This window comes from Octopus bimaculoides, chromosome 9 (genome assembly GCF_001194135.2).
Source record: "Octopus bimaculoides isolate UCB-OBI-ISO-001 chromosome 9, ASM119413v2, whole genome shotgun sequence".
Taxonomy (NCBI): domain Eukaryota; kingdom Metazoa; phylum Mollusca; class Cephalopoda; order Octopoda; family Octopodidae; genus Octopus; species Octopus bimaculoides.
The window spans coordinates 10,370,440-10,385,386 of NC_068989.1; the positions used below are offsets into that span (position 1 = coordinate 10,370,440).

General features: G+C 36.8%; 1 long non-coding RNA gene across 1 annotated transcript in view; it reads left to right on the forward strand.

The window, feature by feature from the left end:
- Nucleotides 1-14,447: 14,447 nt before the first annotated feature.
- Nucleotides 14,448-14,947, forward strand: part of LOC128248694 (uncharacterized) — a 13,020-nt gene continuing 12,520 nt past the window's right edge. The window contains exon 1 of the long non-coding RNA XR_008264853.1: nt 14,448-14,513. This is a non-coding gene — a long non-coding RNA (uncharacterized LOC128248694). The remainder of the gene's footprint in view (nt 14,514-14,947) is intronic.

The following is a 14,947-nucleotide window of genomic DNA, read 5'->3' on the forward strand; positions in this document are numbered from 1 at the left end:
TGTTCCAACCCACATCTACTCACCTTGTACATTTGAAGAACAATTTGGACCTGCAATTCTTTCTAATCATTCTCACTTCTTCTAATTATGAGTAACCATGTAGCTCCTCTACAAAAACCAGCTCACACCTCCCTCTATCCCTTCTTTCATGCTTTAATCCCTCATCTTCTCACATAAAGACGTCCCCTTGCCCTGGGTTTTGTAGTCTTGCAAGCTCCATGGCAACCTCGCTAGTACTGGTAGCACAAAATAAGGTACCGAGTACAAGTTGTCAAGAGGTTGGTATTAGGAAGGGCATCCAGCCATAGAAACCATGCCAAAGCAGACACTGGAGCATCATGCAGTCCTTGGACACATCAGATTCTGTCAAACAATCCACCTCATAACAGCATTGAAGATGAATGTTAAATGATGATGTGGGGGAGAAGGGGTTGATAATGACGATGATGATGATAGTGCTTTTTACGTTCCACCAGCATGGGACTCAGTCAGGCAGCACTGGCAATGACCTCGCTCGAATGGTGCTTAATAACAACAACTCTAACTGCAGCAAGATGGTCACCTAAACTACAATTTTCACGTTAATCTAGTTTGGTCTCTAAAGATCCCGACTGCAAATCCTTCAGAGACTAACATAGCTTTTCTTCCTTCCAAAACTAACCACAGAAATCCTACGAGGAAACCACACTGTAACAGGCATATTGTTCACCATTATACAAAAGTTCCTGGTAATAAAATGGAATCTTGGCAGTTGCCAACTTAACATACGAACCACTATATATGAAGTGACTGTTAAAAGAATTGCTGCAGTCTCCACCATTCAACCAACTTTATTTAGACTATTTTAAACAACTAATTGGGTTTTTCTAATGGTAAAAATCACAATGTTAAAATGCCATGACATATAGAATTCTTATTGCCATTTCCTATGACCTGAAGAGAACAGTGAGGTCTCTGCAGACCATCCATGAAATGTGCAGTCATCAATGTGTGTATGTGTGCGTTTGTGTGTTGACAATGTATGATTATACATACATACACATATATGCACATACATATGTATATACATATAGTGGGTGCATATATGTGTATTTACAAATGCATATACATACATATATATATACATATATATATATACATATATATATACATATATATATAGAGAGAGAGAGAGAGATAGATAGATAGATAGATAGATCGAGTGAGAGAAAGAAAGAAAGCTATATATATGTGTGTATGTAATCAGGTAAAAATACTCCTATAGATGTCTATAGGTGTATTCTTACGCAATTTTCTAAAGCTGTTTTCACAGCTATTCTCCTACTTTCAAGATTTGCTTAATTTCTAAAAATATAGGCTATAGTAGAAGACACTTGCCCAAGGTGCCATGCAGTGGGAATGAACCCGGAACTATGTGGTTGGGAAGCAAGCTACTTACCACACAGCCACTCCTCATGTTCATTTTGATATTATTTCTATTCTAATATTTATATTTATATTTTCTCTCTATTCTGGTTAACACCCTTTGTTCACATGAACATTTTAACAATCTCTGTTCACATTTGGATGTCCTACTTACAACAACATTAGAAATGATATTTACAATGTCTATGTCGTTCAACATGAATTTCCTCTCATTTTTGTTATTTCTCTTCAATATATATTTCAACAGTATTTTTTTAATAAATGCAAATGGATTTATGAGCGAGAAAAAATGCTATCTATCTATCTATCAATTCATCTATATGCGTATTTGTGTGTGTGTGTGTGTGTGTGCATTCTTTGTGTGCACCTGCACACACTTATCCACATGTATATAAGCATGCATATATATATATACTCACACACACGTGTGTGGATGAGTGTGTGTGTGGATGTATGTGTGTGTGGATGTGTGTGCATGTATACATATAAATATATATATATATACACATGTATGTATGTATATATATTTATTTACATATATGTATATATATATATATATATATTTATTTATTTATTTATATATATACGTATATATATGTATGTATATGTATATAATATATTTATTTATATATATACGTATATATATGTATGTATATGTATATAATATATATATATGTATATATATATATATATATACTTATATATATATAAATGTCTGTGTGTATGTGTGTGTGTGTGTGCTATTCATCTCAAAGGGAAAATTTGCATGACATTTATTTTGTTCTATAAAGTAGCAACATTTTCAAATTTTCAAACTTCTGGCGCAGGTGCAGCACTAGGTGTGGGTGTGGGCGAGTGGTTGAGCAGCTTGCTTCCGTAACCATGGGATTACTGGTTCGATCCCTCTGCACAACACCTTGGGCAAGCATCTCAGACCAACCTAAGCCTTATGAGTGGATTGGGGCGATGAAAACTGAAAGAAGTCTATCATATGTGTTTGTGTGTGTGCACGCATACGTGCGTGTGTGTGCGTGCATGTGCATGTGTGTGTATTCTTGTTAAATAAGAATATCATTGACTGTAACTTCAAAGTCTCAGTCAGGTAAGCCATCATCGGGCTGTGATCCATTGAAGTTGATATTGGCTTAGCCATCTGGTTCACCAGTCCTCAGTCAAATCATCCAACCCAGGCTAGCATGGAAAGCGGACGTTAAACGATGATGATGATGATGATGATGATGATGATGATGATGATGATGACAGTCTCGGTTGAGTTTTAATAAGTACCAGGTTCGATTTGATCAACTAAAATTCTTCAGGGCTGTACCCCGACATGGCTGCAGTCTAATGATTAAAACAAATAAAAGATAAAAGATATATATATACATATATATATATACATATATATATATACCATCATCTTCATCGTCATCATCATCATCATCATATATCTCCAATTCTTAGAAATGGATGGGTGTATTCAAAGATAGCGTACAGAAACATCAGGAACAGCAATGCAGTTGGTAGTGTGATAGAGGGATGCCTAATCTGGATAGATCAGCCAAAAAATGTTTAGGTGCATCATCAAAATACATGCGCGCGCACACACACACACACACACACACATGTACACATAAACACACACACACACACATATATATATATATATACATGTATATACATAAACATATATATACACACAAGCATATACACACAACCACACACACATGCATATTTATATATATGTATATATATATGTTGCAATATTTGATTATACTCTTTGATTTAAGAGTGCATGTAGCTGAAAAAAAAACAACAACAAAAAACAACAGCAAAAAAAAAAAACAATTCAAATTGTTGGCAACCATAAGATTTCCTATTTGTTTATATTTGCTGTCATGTCTTGAAAAGGTATAAACAATTTCTTATATATACTCTTTTGCACCATTTTATTTTTCATTTCAACATTCTTAATACTATCCCACGTTTCATTTGAGGGAGTAATGGCAGTAACAGCATGGATAAAATATCTTTGAACATTTAACTATTTGCATGTTAAGAGAAGACGTAAAATTCTTCGAGAACACACTCTTAAAACATCTTTGTCGTGAGTGATGGAATTATTTCAGAACTAACGAAATATCATCAGTAACTGAATAAAAATACAATTTACCATATTAACAATAAATGAACATTATTGGCGCAGAGGAGTGGTTGTGTGGTAAATAGTTTGCTTACCAACAACATTGTTCTGGGTTCAGTCCCACTGCATGGCACCTTGGGCAAGTGTCTTCTACTATGGCCTCGGGCCGACCAAAGCCTTGTGAGTGGATTTGGTAGACGGAAACTGAAAGAAGCCCATCGTATATATGTATATATATATATATATAGTGGTGGTGGTGGTGGTGGCGGCGGTGAAGAAGAAGAACAACAACAACAGCAACACCAATATCGTTTACATTTTGCTTTCACCATCTCAGACTCTAAAACTTTCCATGATTATGGTCTAGTTAGTTGTCTACCTTGAAAACCAACTTTTCAAAACAAAAAGCTTTATTCATTTGCTTAATTGCACCAGTATTCCCTAATGAGAACAAGTTCTAAAATAAACTTACATATGAGAATTAAAATTAAAACACTAAATTCCATATAAGCTTTTATTTATTTATTTATTCATATTTTACATCAAGAACATTTTACAATATATATATATATATATATATATATATATATATATAGCTTCATAACTGTATAACATTTTTCACCATTCTATGGAAGCATTTCAAACATCAGTTTGAGCAAAGAATATTCCTATAGATATTCCTACAGATCTGCGGAGATGCTGTAGAGAGTTAAAAGATGTTGAACAGTGATTCATAAAGTGTATATCCTTATTTCCTTATTTGCTTGTGTGTGTGTGTGTGTGTGTGTGTGGTAAACTCTTCTGTTCATGATGATGTGTGAGCGTTCAACTTTTGCCGAATGACCTGCACAAATGATTTGTTCTGTGCCAGTGGCACGTAAAAGCACCCACTACACTCTCGGAGTGGTTGGCGTTAGGAAGGGCGTCCAGCTGTAGAAACTCTGCCAGATCAGATTGGAGCCTGGTGTAGCCATCTGGTTTCACCAGTCCTCAATCAAATCGTCCAACCCATGCTAGCATGGAAAGCGGACGTTAAACGATGATGATGATCAAATGTTCGTGCTGCACATTAGCTCATTCTCTCCACCAAATCAACATTGCCTGAACAGGTGCACAGTGTACCACACATCAAATGTAGAAGTGATGGCAGAGCAATGTGAGATGAAGTGTTTTGCTCAAGAACACAACGCACACCTGGTCTAAGAAATGAAACCAAAATTTAATGATCATGAGTGTAACACCATAATCACTAGGCCATGTATCCTCATATATATATATATATATATATATATATATATATATATATATACATACACACGCACTATATTTATGTATTAAGGGTACCATGGGTTTCATGTTAAGAAAATATCTTAACAGTTTTTCAAGCCAATCACATTGAGAAATTGCTAAGATATTTTCTTAACATGAAACCAATTGTAGCCTTAATACACAAATAAAGAATATTTATCCACCAATGCAGTGTCAAGCACTCATTCTCATTGTTTGACATTTACATATATTGATATATATAAGATGAGTATATAAGAATGAATTATCCAGGCGAGTACTGTAGTAGCTCTCAAGTATATTTGACTAACCACATCAAATAGTAATAGACATCGGTGATTGCTTAGTATGAGTAATCCTGTTGTAATACTTCTGACAGGTAAATCCAGGTTTGCTTCCCAGGATTATGAATATTTTCAGGAGTGTAAATTCCAAATAATTACAAAGAATATGGAGACTGGAATGGCTTCAAATTTTTCTTTTAATTTAACAGTTAATTATACAGCATAATTAGTTAGTTAAAATGACCAACATGCATTTCTGCTGCACAGAGTATGTACAGTTGCGTATGCAATCCAGCATATTTTGTTGTGCACCTGCATCCAGAGTCATTCTACAAGCGTAGTTCAAAACAATCTGAGTTTCTTTATTCATGGCTAGCTTATTTCATTATTCTGCTATATTTAATATAGAAAGGGAAATAATGGGGATATGTTGAAATCCAATATGGCTACAAAATTTATTTTGTAACTGACCTCCAGCTAATCTTAGGTCCAGGATGAAAGCGAGAGTTTTATCTATATTAAATTAAGTCATAATTAAATCTAAGTGTTCTGTTAGGCTTTGTCTGTTTATTAAAAGAGAGTGAATAAAAATGAATTAAACTTAATAACAACGATGGAATTCTGTCATATACATGTTGTAGTGCTCCTGAGCACTATACACAATAATTTCATTATTATTATTATTATTATTATATATTTTTACAATGTGTGTAAGGAAGGTGCACTTCCAAATTGAGTTGTAGTTTTTAGGAAGTTAGAGTACTTTGACCTAATTTATTATATGTAAAACTCTCAATTTCATCCTGGAACTGAAGTTAACTTGAGGTCAACTACAAAATAGATCTTATGAAAAAGAGGATGGTGATATCATTTAATGAATACTGGATGAATACATTAGCTACTTCAAGCTTCAAGCTCAGATAATGCAGTAATGGAATGGGCTTGTTTGGTGAGCATTTCTCTACCAGCCCAGCCACCTTTGGTTCACATGGGACAGCTGCACCCTCAGAGTTCTTGCTTAATCTCATGTATATGTATGGTCACTTGTGCCGTCTCATGAGTGCCACTGGTAACATGGACCTATTGCATGGTCGGATCATCAGCAACTAAACTGGCACCCCGACTAGGCTTGCTTGGTGAGGAGGGTTACTAGAAATCCAGCAGGACTAAAAACAAGACCTGTCAAAAGAATGGATGAACTTAGTGTAGGGTCAATGACTAGCAACAGCTCAGAAATTCTGGGTTCGTGTTTGGTGTGCTGGAAGACCACTGGGAGCAAGGTACCCCTCAGCCTTTGTTAAAGCATGTCCCTAGAAGAAGGTCACTCTGATATAAAACTGGATATGTAGGCAATGGCATTGGACATTTTGGAGCATGAGATCATGGTGCTCCCACATTCCCAAGCCTGCTATCCATATTGGCACTTGATGTCTTGCCCTGAATTGTCTCTGGATCATAGATCATATCAATTGTGCAGAGAGGGCCTGAGAGGTGTTGTACAAACCTCATCAGACCTGAAATTTTAGCTTGTGTAATCGCCAGCAAGGTGACTTTCTGATACCCAGTTGAGTACGAAAGTGCCACAACAAGCATGGAAGCCGTGGATGCATGCCTGGGTGAAGCTGACCGTGGGTACAATAACCTTAAGCATGGGGATTTGCTGATATTTAGCATGATGGGCAATGGTCAGTAGCCTTCCTTGGTCACAATTGCACAGCCATCGGGTGTGTGTGTGTATGTATGTATGTATGTATGTGTGTATGTATGTATGTATACCCATATAGAAACCAGATGTTATTATGACAGTATACACAATATTTGAATATTTGTGTTGGACAAGGAAGGCTATTTTCATGACTAGATTATATTTCAGACAATGATAAGATGTTACATAAGCTTTGTCAATTACAATATTATGAAAATTGAAAGCAGGACATTGTAACTTGGCTATTACCACATAGCAGATATATTCTAATTGCAAATTCTAATTTCAATATGATACCCCCTTATACATTTTAAAGCTGTTGTGCTAGTATCTATGACTATTCTAAAGCTTGAGAGCTGAAAAGGGAATCTCTATGTTGTTACTAGATCTGCAAGAAATAGCAGCCAACTCTACTTCGTATCACACCCTACTATATTTTTAAGTAGAGAAGGAAAAACAAATAAAGTCTGTGCAATACAAATAAGCAGAATGGTGACATTTCTGCCAGCTCCCTTTTTTATATTGCTGGCATAGTGCTATAAACAGAGAGTAGGGTGCAAGGGTATCAAATAGACAAGAAGGGCAGCAGATGAGGATGCAAAATGGGCAAAAGGCCCAGAAGTATGGGGACGTAAACACACCAGCATCGGTTATCAAGCGATGTTGGGGGACAAACACAGACACACAAACATACACACACACACATATATATACATATATATGACGGGCTTCTTTCAGTTTCCGTCTACCAAATCCACCCACAAGGCTTTGGTCGCCCCGAGGCTAGAGTAGAAGACACTTGCTCAAGGTGCCACGCAGTGGGACTGAACCTGGAACCATGTTGTTCATAAGCAAGCTACTTACCACACAGCCACTCCTATATATATATATATACACAAGGGGCTTCTTTTAGTTTCCATCCACCAGATCCACTCACAAGGCTTTGGTTGGCCTGAGGCTATAAGAGAAGATACTTGCCAAAGATGCGATGCAGTGGGACTGAACCTTGAACCATGTGCCTGGGAAGCTAACTTCTTACCACACACCCATGCCTGTGTCGATTTACTTCACTTTTTCAAAACTACTCGTCTAAATTGGATTTTTATCAGTGGTGGTCATGGCAGTGAGTGATGATGGGGGGGGGGGGCGAGTAATGTGCATTTTAAAAGATTTTTTTTTGTTTGTTTGCTTTAGAACTTTTAATACTCTTTATTATTCTCCAGGCAGTACTGACCTTGTCTGGCATAACATTCAACTGTTTCCACCAGCATTGATGTTCTCAATCCTGATAAAATATTATTATTTTACATGGAATTTGGCAATGATGAAGGAATTTATAAATTAAATTCACTCTGAATAGGTTTCTAAGAAACTGAATGGAATTAGATGTTTCCTTTTTTTCCCCCTTTTCACTTCTTTTTCTTTTTTGTTGCTCAAATTTATTTTTATTCTTATTTAAGCATTCTTACAAAACATTTCTTTCTACAGGAATATAATGACCTAATTTTTTGGTTTCAAAAAAGTTATACATTCCGATTAAAAGTTATTATATTATGTGTATTTGTTTTGTTTTGAAAAGATTTATATCGTTTGAAGGATTAGAGAAAAGCAAAAATGAGGACCAGTAGCGATGATAAGTTTGCGTATAACCCAAACATTTTCAAGGGAAACCAGAGAAAACTTGATATTTCTCTTTGTACATGGAGATGTTTGACAAGATAAACAGAGTTTCTTCTCGTCATCATCATCATCATCACCATCATCATCATCACCACCACCACCAACACCACCGCCACCATCATCATCATCATCATCATCACTGTCATCATGATCATGGTCATCATCATCATTATCAACATCATCAATCACCATTGCCATCATCATCATCGTCATTGTCATTGTCGTCATCACCACCACCACCACCACCACCACTACCACCACCACCATCATCATCATCATTTCTTCTTCTTCTTATTATTATTATTTTTCTTCTTCTTCTTCTTCACCACCATCATAATCATTACTACCACCATCACCACCACCACTACCATCATCATCGTCGTCATCATCACCATCATTGTTACCGCCACAACTATCATCCTCACAAATTCCATCACAATGGTCATCATCATCATCATCACCACCATCATCATCATCATCATCACCATCCTTGTTGCCACCACAACTATCATCCTCACAAGTTCCATTGCATTGGTCACCATCATCATTAACACCAACATCAGCAGTATAGCCATCATTGTCATTTATCATTGTCCCCATCTTTTTCATCTCCTCTTTCTTTTCCTGCTTTTCCCACGTTTTTCTCTTCTTCCACTTAACTATTACATTAAAAAAATTAGGGTGGATTAATTTGTTATTTATAAATTACACACACACACACAGACTCACACACACACTCACGCACATACATACACACACACACACATACATATGTGTATATACCACCAAATTTGGCAAAAATATTCATAACCCTAACCCTAAAACCCTAAAGCTAAAACCAGTACAAATGCACAAATGCTGTCATAAATAACAGTACCGCCGATAGTTGTTGTTGACAAACAACAGCACTAATTTTATTCAAGGGAAAAGATCCCATTACACTGCCATGTGTTGTTAACAAACCACAGCAGAATTGTTTTCACCTCAATAAACGTCAGTGATTGGTTGAAATTACCGAAATACAACACCTTTTCACATGAAATAACTTTGAATATACAAACTTTTCTTAACAAGGCTAAGAGAAAAAGATGTTTCCTATGACACATTCTACCAGTGTCCCAAGTTTGAAAGTGTTTCGTTAGAAAACAAATGGTGTCCGCCAAATCAGAAAGATCCAATAAATAAATACAAGCAGCATTATTTTGTGCAGGAACTATTATATAATGTTACTGAGATGGCCTTGTGTGCATATATTTGCTATCACAGTAAAATGATGTGTTTCTGCTTTCTAGTGCATTCATTTATCCCTTCACTACAGTGCAGTGCTTGCATTTACCACCTCACTACAGTACAGTTGTCCTGAGTATGACTTTAAACTGCATCCAGTCGTGGTGCCCTGGTTTGGGAGTTCTAGGGTTTTCAAAAGTGTGGAACCACTTTTTAGCCACTGGTCTGCTGTAAACTGGAGTAGTAGCACTCATCAAGTTCCCATCTATGGGTTAATTGGCATGTCACAGAATTGCTTGTGGAATGCTACTCATAGACAATGAAATCTTTCAGCTCATTAGTTGTGCATCTAAGAGAAGGTAATTCCTTATATGTCCTGCATATTGATAACTATTGAGATCGTGGCATCTGTTGTACCAGATCAATACAAGTTTGAATGACAAGAGAGTGGGATTGGCTCTACACAAACCATGCCTGCTATAATAATTATTCATCATAAGGTGGCGAGCTGGTGGAAACATTAGCACGCTGGGTGAAATGCTTAGCGGTATTTCATCTGTCTTTACGTTCTGAGTTCAAATTCTGCCAAGGTCAACTTCGCCTTTCATCCTTTCAGGGTCGATAAATTAAGTACCAGTTGTGTACTGGGGCTGATCTGATTGACTGGCCCCCTCCCCCAAAATTTAAAGCCTTGCGCCTAGAATAGAAAAGAATAATTATTCATCATTCAAGTTGTTCAGCAAACCAAAACGCGAGCGCCAACACCATCACAGTTTCTTTGTAAGTCTCGTGGTGATAAGGAAAAGGACAACAGGGATAGTTTGTGGATGCTACTGGAAGTTTACAGGATTGACCCTGTACACAGGCAGCCATAGGGTGATGGCTGTTTTGCCCCAGTCTCTTCTTGGACCTTAATTCAGTGAAGTGATGAGTAAGTCCAAAGTACAATTTAGGCACGCATCACTGCACACTAGAACAGTGCATCACATGCACTTAACCATCACACTATAGCACAGTGCAGATATTTACCATCACAGCACTTTAGGACGGTGCAGTACACATGCTTAATACTTTGCTATAATGCAGTGAATACACTTACCACATACCATCACATTGTAGTGCAATGTAAGTACATACCATTAGTCAATGGTATACATATCTTCCACTGGTGCATTACAGGTATTTTTCACCATTCAGTATTGCACTGCGAGGCAGGAACTGATAAAGACATATCCATTGCAATGAAAGAGGATAGGTTTCAGTTGCTATGTGCGCATGTAAAATAGTTTGTGCATTAATTCAATTTCAAGCACACAACTGCACACTCCCCCCGCTCCCCCCACACACATGCGGATGCTACATACTTTCACACACACACACACACATAGATGCTGCACACTTTCACATACACACGCACACACATACAGACACTGCATACAGACACTGCACACACGCACACTTTCACACACACACACACACACGCACACATACTGCACACTTTCACACACATCCAATGTGCACTCACACACACACACACACACACATTCACAACCACTGACACACTGACACACTCATATAACTAAACTACTCTCACACACTCACTGATACATGCAGATACACAGACACTTACACATATATTCACACATACACTTCAAATACACAAGAATGTGTATGTATGTGCAAAGAATGTGTATACAAATATGTATGTGCGAGCATGTGCACACATGCACATGACTGTGTGTGTACGTGTGTGTGTGTGTGTGTATTTAATTTGAGAAAGTGGAAGGTGGAGCCACTGGAAGAACTACAAAAACTACCTTTGTCCAGATGTTCAGAGATATTACATCAGAACTATTCCCAATCTAAATTAAAACACTGCCCGTAGACAGTGAAACTGTTGTTGTTGTTGTTGTAGTGGTTACTGTTTGGGTCAAGGTCAACCTTGATCAAGTAAAGCTATGATCAAAAGGCGTCCAACCATGACCATTCAGTCTGTTTTTTTTGGGTTTCTGATATGACATCATTTAGTGTGTCATTTCCTTATTTAAAAACATAAGAAGCAAGTTCAGGAAGATTTGGCTGCTATTTCTAGTACAAGTTTATTCTGGTGGACTCCCATGGTCATTCAATGTTTAGAAACTAGTTTTATAGAAACTCCTTCCAAGATTCCTATTATGCTTTCCACGCATTAACTTGTGTAAGTTGAACTTTGTGAAATCTTAGGGAAAGAAACCCAAGCTGTTTCTTGCAAAACATACCAATACAAGGCGGTGAGCTGGCAGAAACGTTAGCACACCAGGCGAAATGCTTGGCGGTATTTCATCTGTCTTTACGTTCTGAGTTCAAATTCCGCCAAGGTCGACTTTGCCTTTTATCCTTTCAGGGTCGATGAATTAAGTACCAGTTGCATTCTGGGGTCGATTTAATCAACCCCAGAAATTTGTGGCCTTGTGCCTAGAGTAGAAAAGAATATTTAATTATAAAAATATGATAGGATTTTTTAAACATCAAATAGCCATAAGGATCCATTTGAGTAAAATTAGGAATCACAGGGTTCCATCGGCAAAAAATGGTTGAAAACCACTTGTTTAGTTGAACAAATTGTTCCCTGAGATTATTTATAAAGTCTGGTATTTATTCTATTAGTTTCTTTTGTCAAACAGCTAAGTTACGAAGGCGTAATAAACCAACACCAGTTTTTAAGTGGTGGAGAGACTAACACCAACATAAAAACCCATGCATACATACATACATACATACCTCTATCCAGATTACAAGTTCAGGTTTATACCTGTAATTATTGGGGGCCCCAGGATATGTAACACACTGCTTAAATACTAATCTTGAGAAATTAGGCTTCTCAAAACCAGAAAGGAGAAAGCTAATTCGAAGACTACGGATCCAATCCATCACTGGAACTGTAAAAATCTGTAAAACTTTCCGGAAGTTTATCATTTAAATATATACGAGCATATCTGGTTATGCAACTATACGCATGAGAATACATACATAAAACATACAAATCTGCACATACATACATACATACATACACACACACATACATACATACATACATACATACTCTGTTGTTGATGTTGAAATTCCAATGAAGGTTAGAAACTGGTTCTTTCTCTATTGGCAAGAAATCTTGAAATAAACTGAATAATGACATACATGCATACATACCTCATAGCTGCACCTTCATTACACAAGGAAAGCTATTGCCAGAAAGACTTACTGAAATGATTCATTATTGATGCCATGTAATGCACTTATATGACTTTTAAGCCCAACCAAGCTTTTACACATTTTATTACATACTGCACAGCTGTGCTGGCTGGCAGGAGAAACAGGTGCCACCATATGCACTCCCGTACATGTCTTTTTAGGCCTCCAACTGAGAGGCACACCCTTCCACATTTTACACATGTTCTGTTGTGATTTGTAATAGCCACATCACTGTTTATCATGGGTTGATTCATACATACATAAATAATGCTGTGGGCTTCCACACAGTTTCTGTCTACCAAATACAAAATTCATTCACAAGGCATTGGTTTGTTTGGGGCTATAGTAGAAGACACTTGCCCAATCTATAATAGAAGACTCCTACACAAACAGAGTAGCCATGTATCTCCTCTATAACAAGACACCTGTACTTGTCCTGTCATTTTAACTTCTCAGTACCTGGCTTAAAGCTACCTTTCTCTTTCAAACATTCACACACAAACACACACACTTAGATGAGGGGCCTTTTTTCTGTCTTGCGAGTTTATTCGCTCAACTAGTACTAGTGTCACAAAAAAAAAACCCTGTACACATTGTAAAGTTGTATATATATATATATATGTGTGTGCACCCACTACACTCTCTGAGTGGTTGACGTTAGGAAGGGCATCCAGCTGTAGAAACTCTGCCAAATTAGATTGGAGCTTGGTGTTGCCATCCAGTTTCACCAGTCCTCAGTCAAATCGTCCAACCCATGCTAGCATGGAAAGCGGACGTTAAACGATGATGATGATGATGATGATATATATATATATATATATATATATATATATATATATATATACGTATACATGATGGGCTTCTTTCAGTTTCCATCTACCAAATCCACTCACAAAGCTTTGGTCGGCCTGAGGCTAAAGCAGACACACTTACTCAAGATGCCATGCGGTTGATACTGAACCCGGAACCATGTTGTTGGGAAGCAAGCTTTCCTACTACACAGTCTCTGTGCCAGTTTTTCACTACACACACATACGCAAATGTATATAGAAGCAATGGAACAAACCCATGCAAACAGTGATGTAGATATCTTTAAGTAACCTCATTAGTCTAAATAACGAAAATAACAAGGGTTATTTATCCAGCTAGTGAACTAAATAAACCTAGAAATAGTCAACATAGTTCTGGGTTTTTTTTTATGATTTTCAGTTTTATATTTTTTATATTTTTTTACTCTGTTTTGTCAATATGCAACATCACAAGTAAAAATATCATTGTACCAACAGGAAATACGTTTTGATATAAAACCACAATATAGCACCTAACTTGTAACGACTTCTACATTTTACTATTTTGTCAATAGTATATTTAGTATATACTTTGTAAGTTAAATACCATTGTGATAATAGGAAGTGAGTTAAGAAACAAAACAACACTGAGTCACACAAAACTATTGACTGAGTTCAGATGTCTCAGTAAGAAAGGAGTTAGCCTAATGGGCGTTCCAGTTTCAAAGTAGGATTGGCATTGTTAGGTAAAAGTTGTTGAGGGTTGTTTTTGGTTTGTTTGTTTTGTTTGTTACTTATGATTTTTTTTGCAGTTCGTGACATAAGCATTGTTTTTCGGTTATTTTTTCAGTTTTTTGTTGTTGTTTTTTTTTTGGTAAATGCAATTAAAAACTAATTTTGTTTACCATACACTGAGTGATTTCAAAGAACCCCTAAATTCTTTTTTTTTAAATTTTATTTTTCTAGTTGCTTCGGTCAATGGATTGCGGTCATACTGGAGCACCACTTTTAAGGTTTCATTCTAACAAACTGACCATGGTACTTTTTTTTTTTTTTTGCCTGGTACATATTCCACCATTTGCTTTTGGCTGAACCACTAAGTGACGGTGATATAAACAAACCAACACCGGTTGTTAGGCAGTGTTGGGGACAAACACAAATATACACACACATACATATA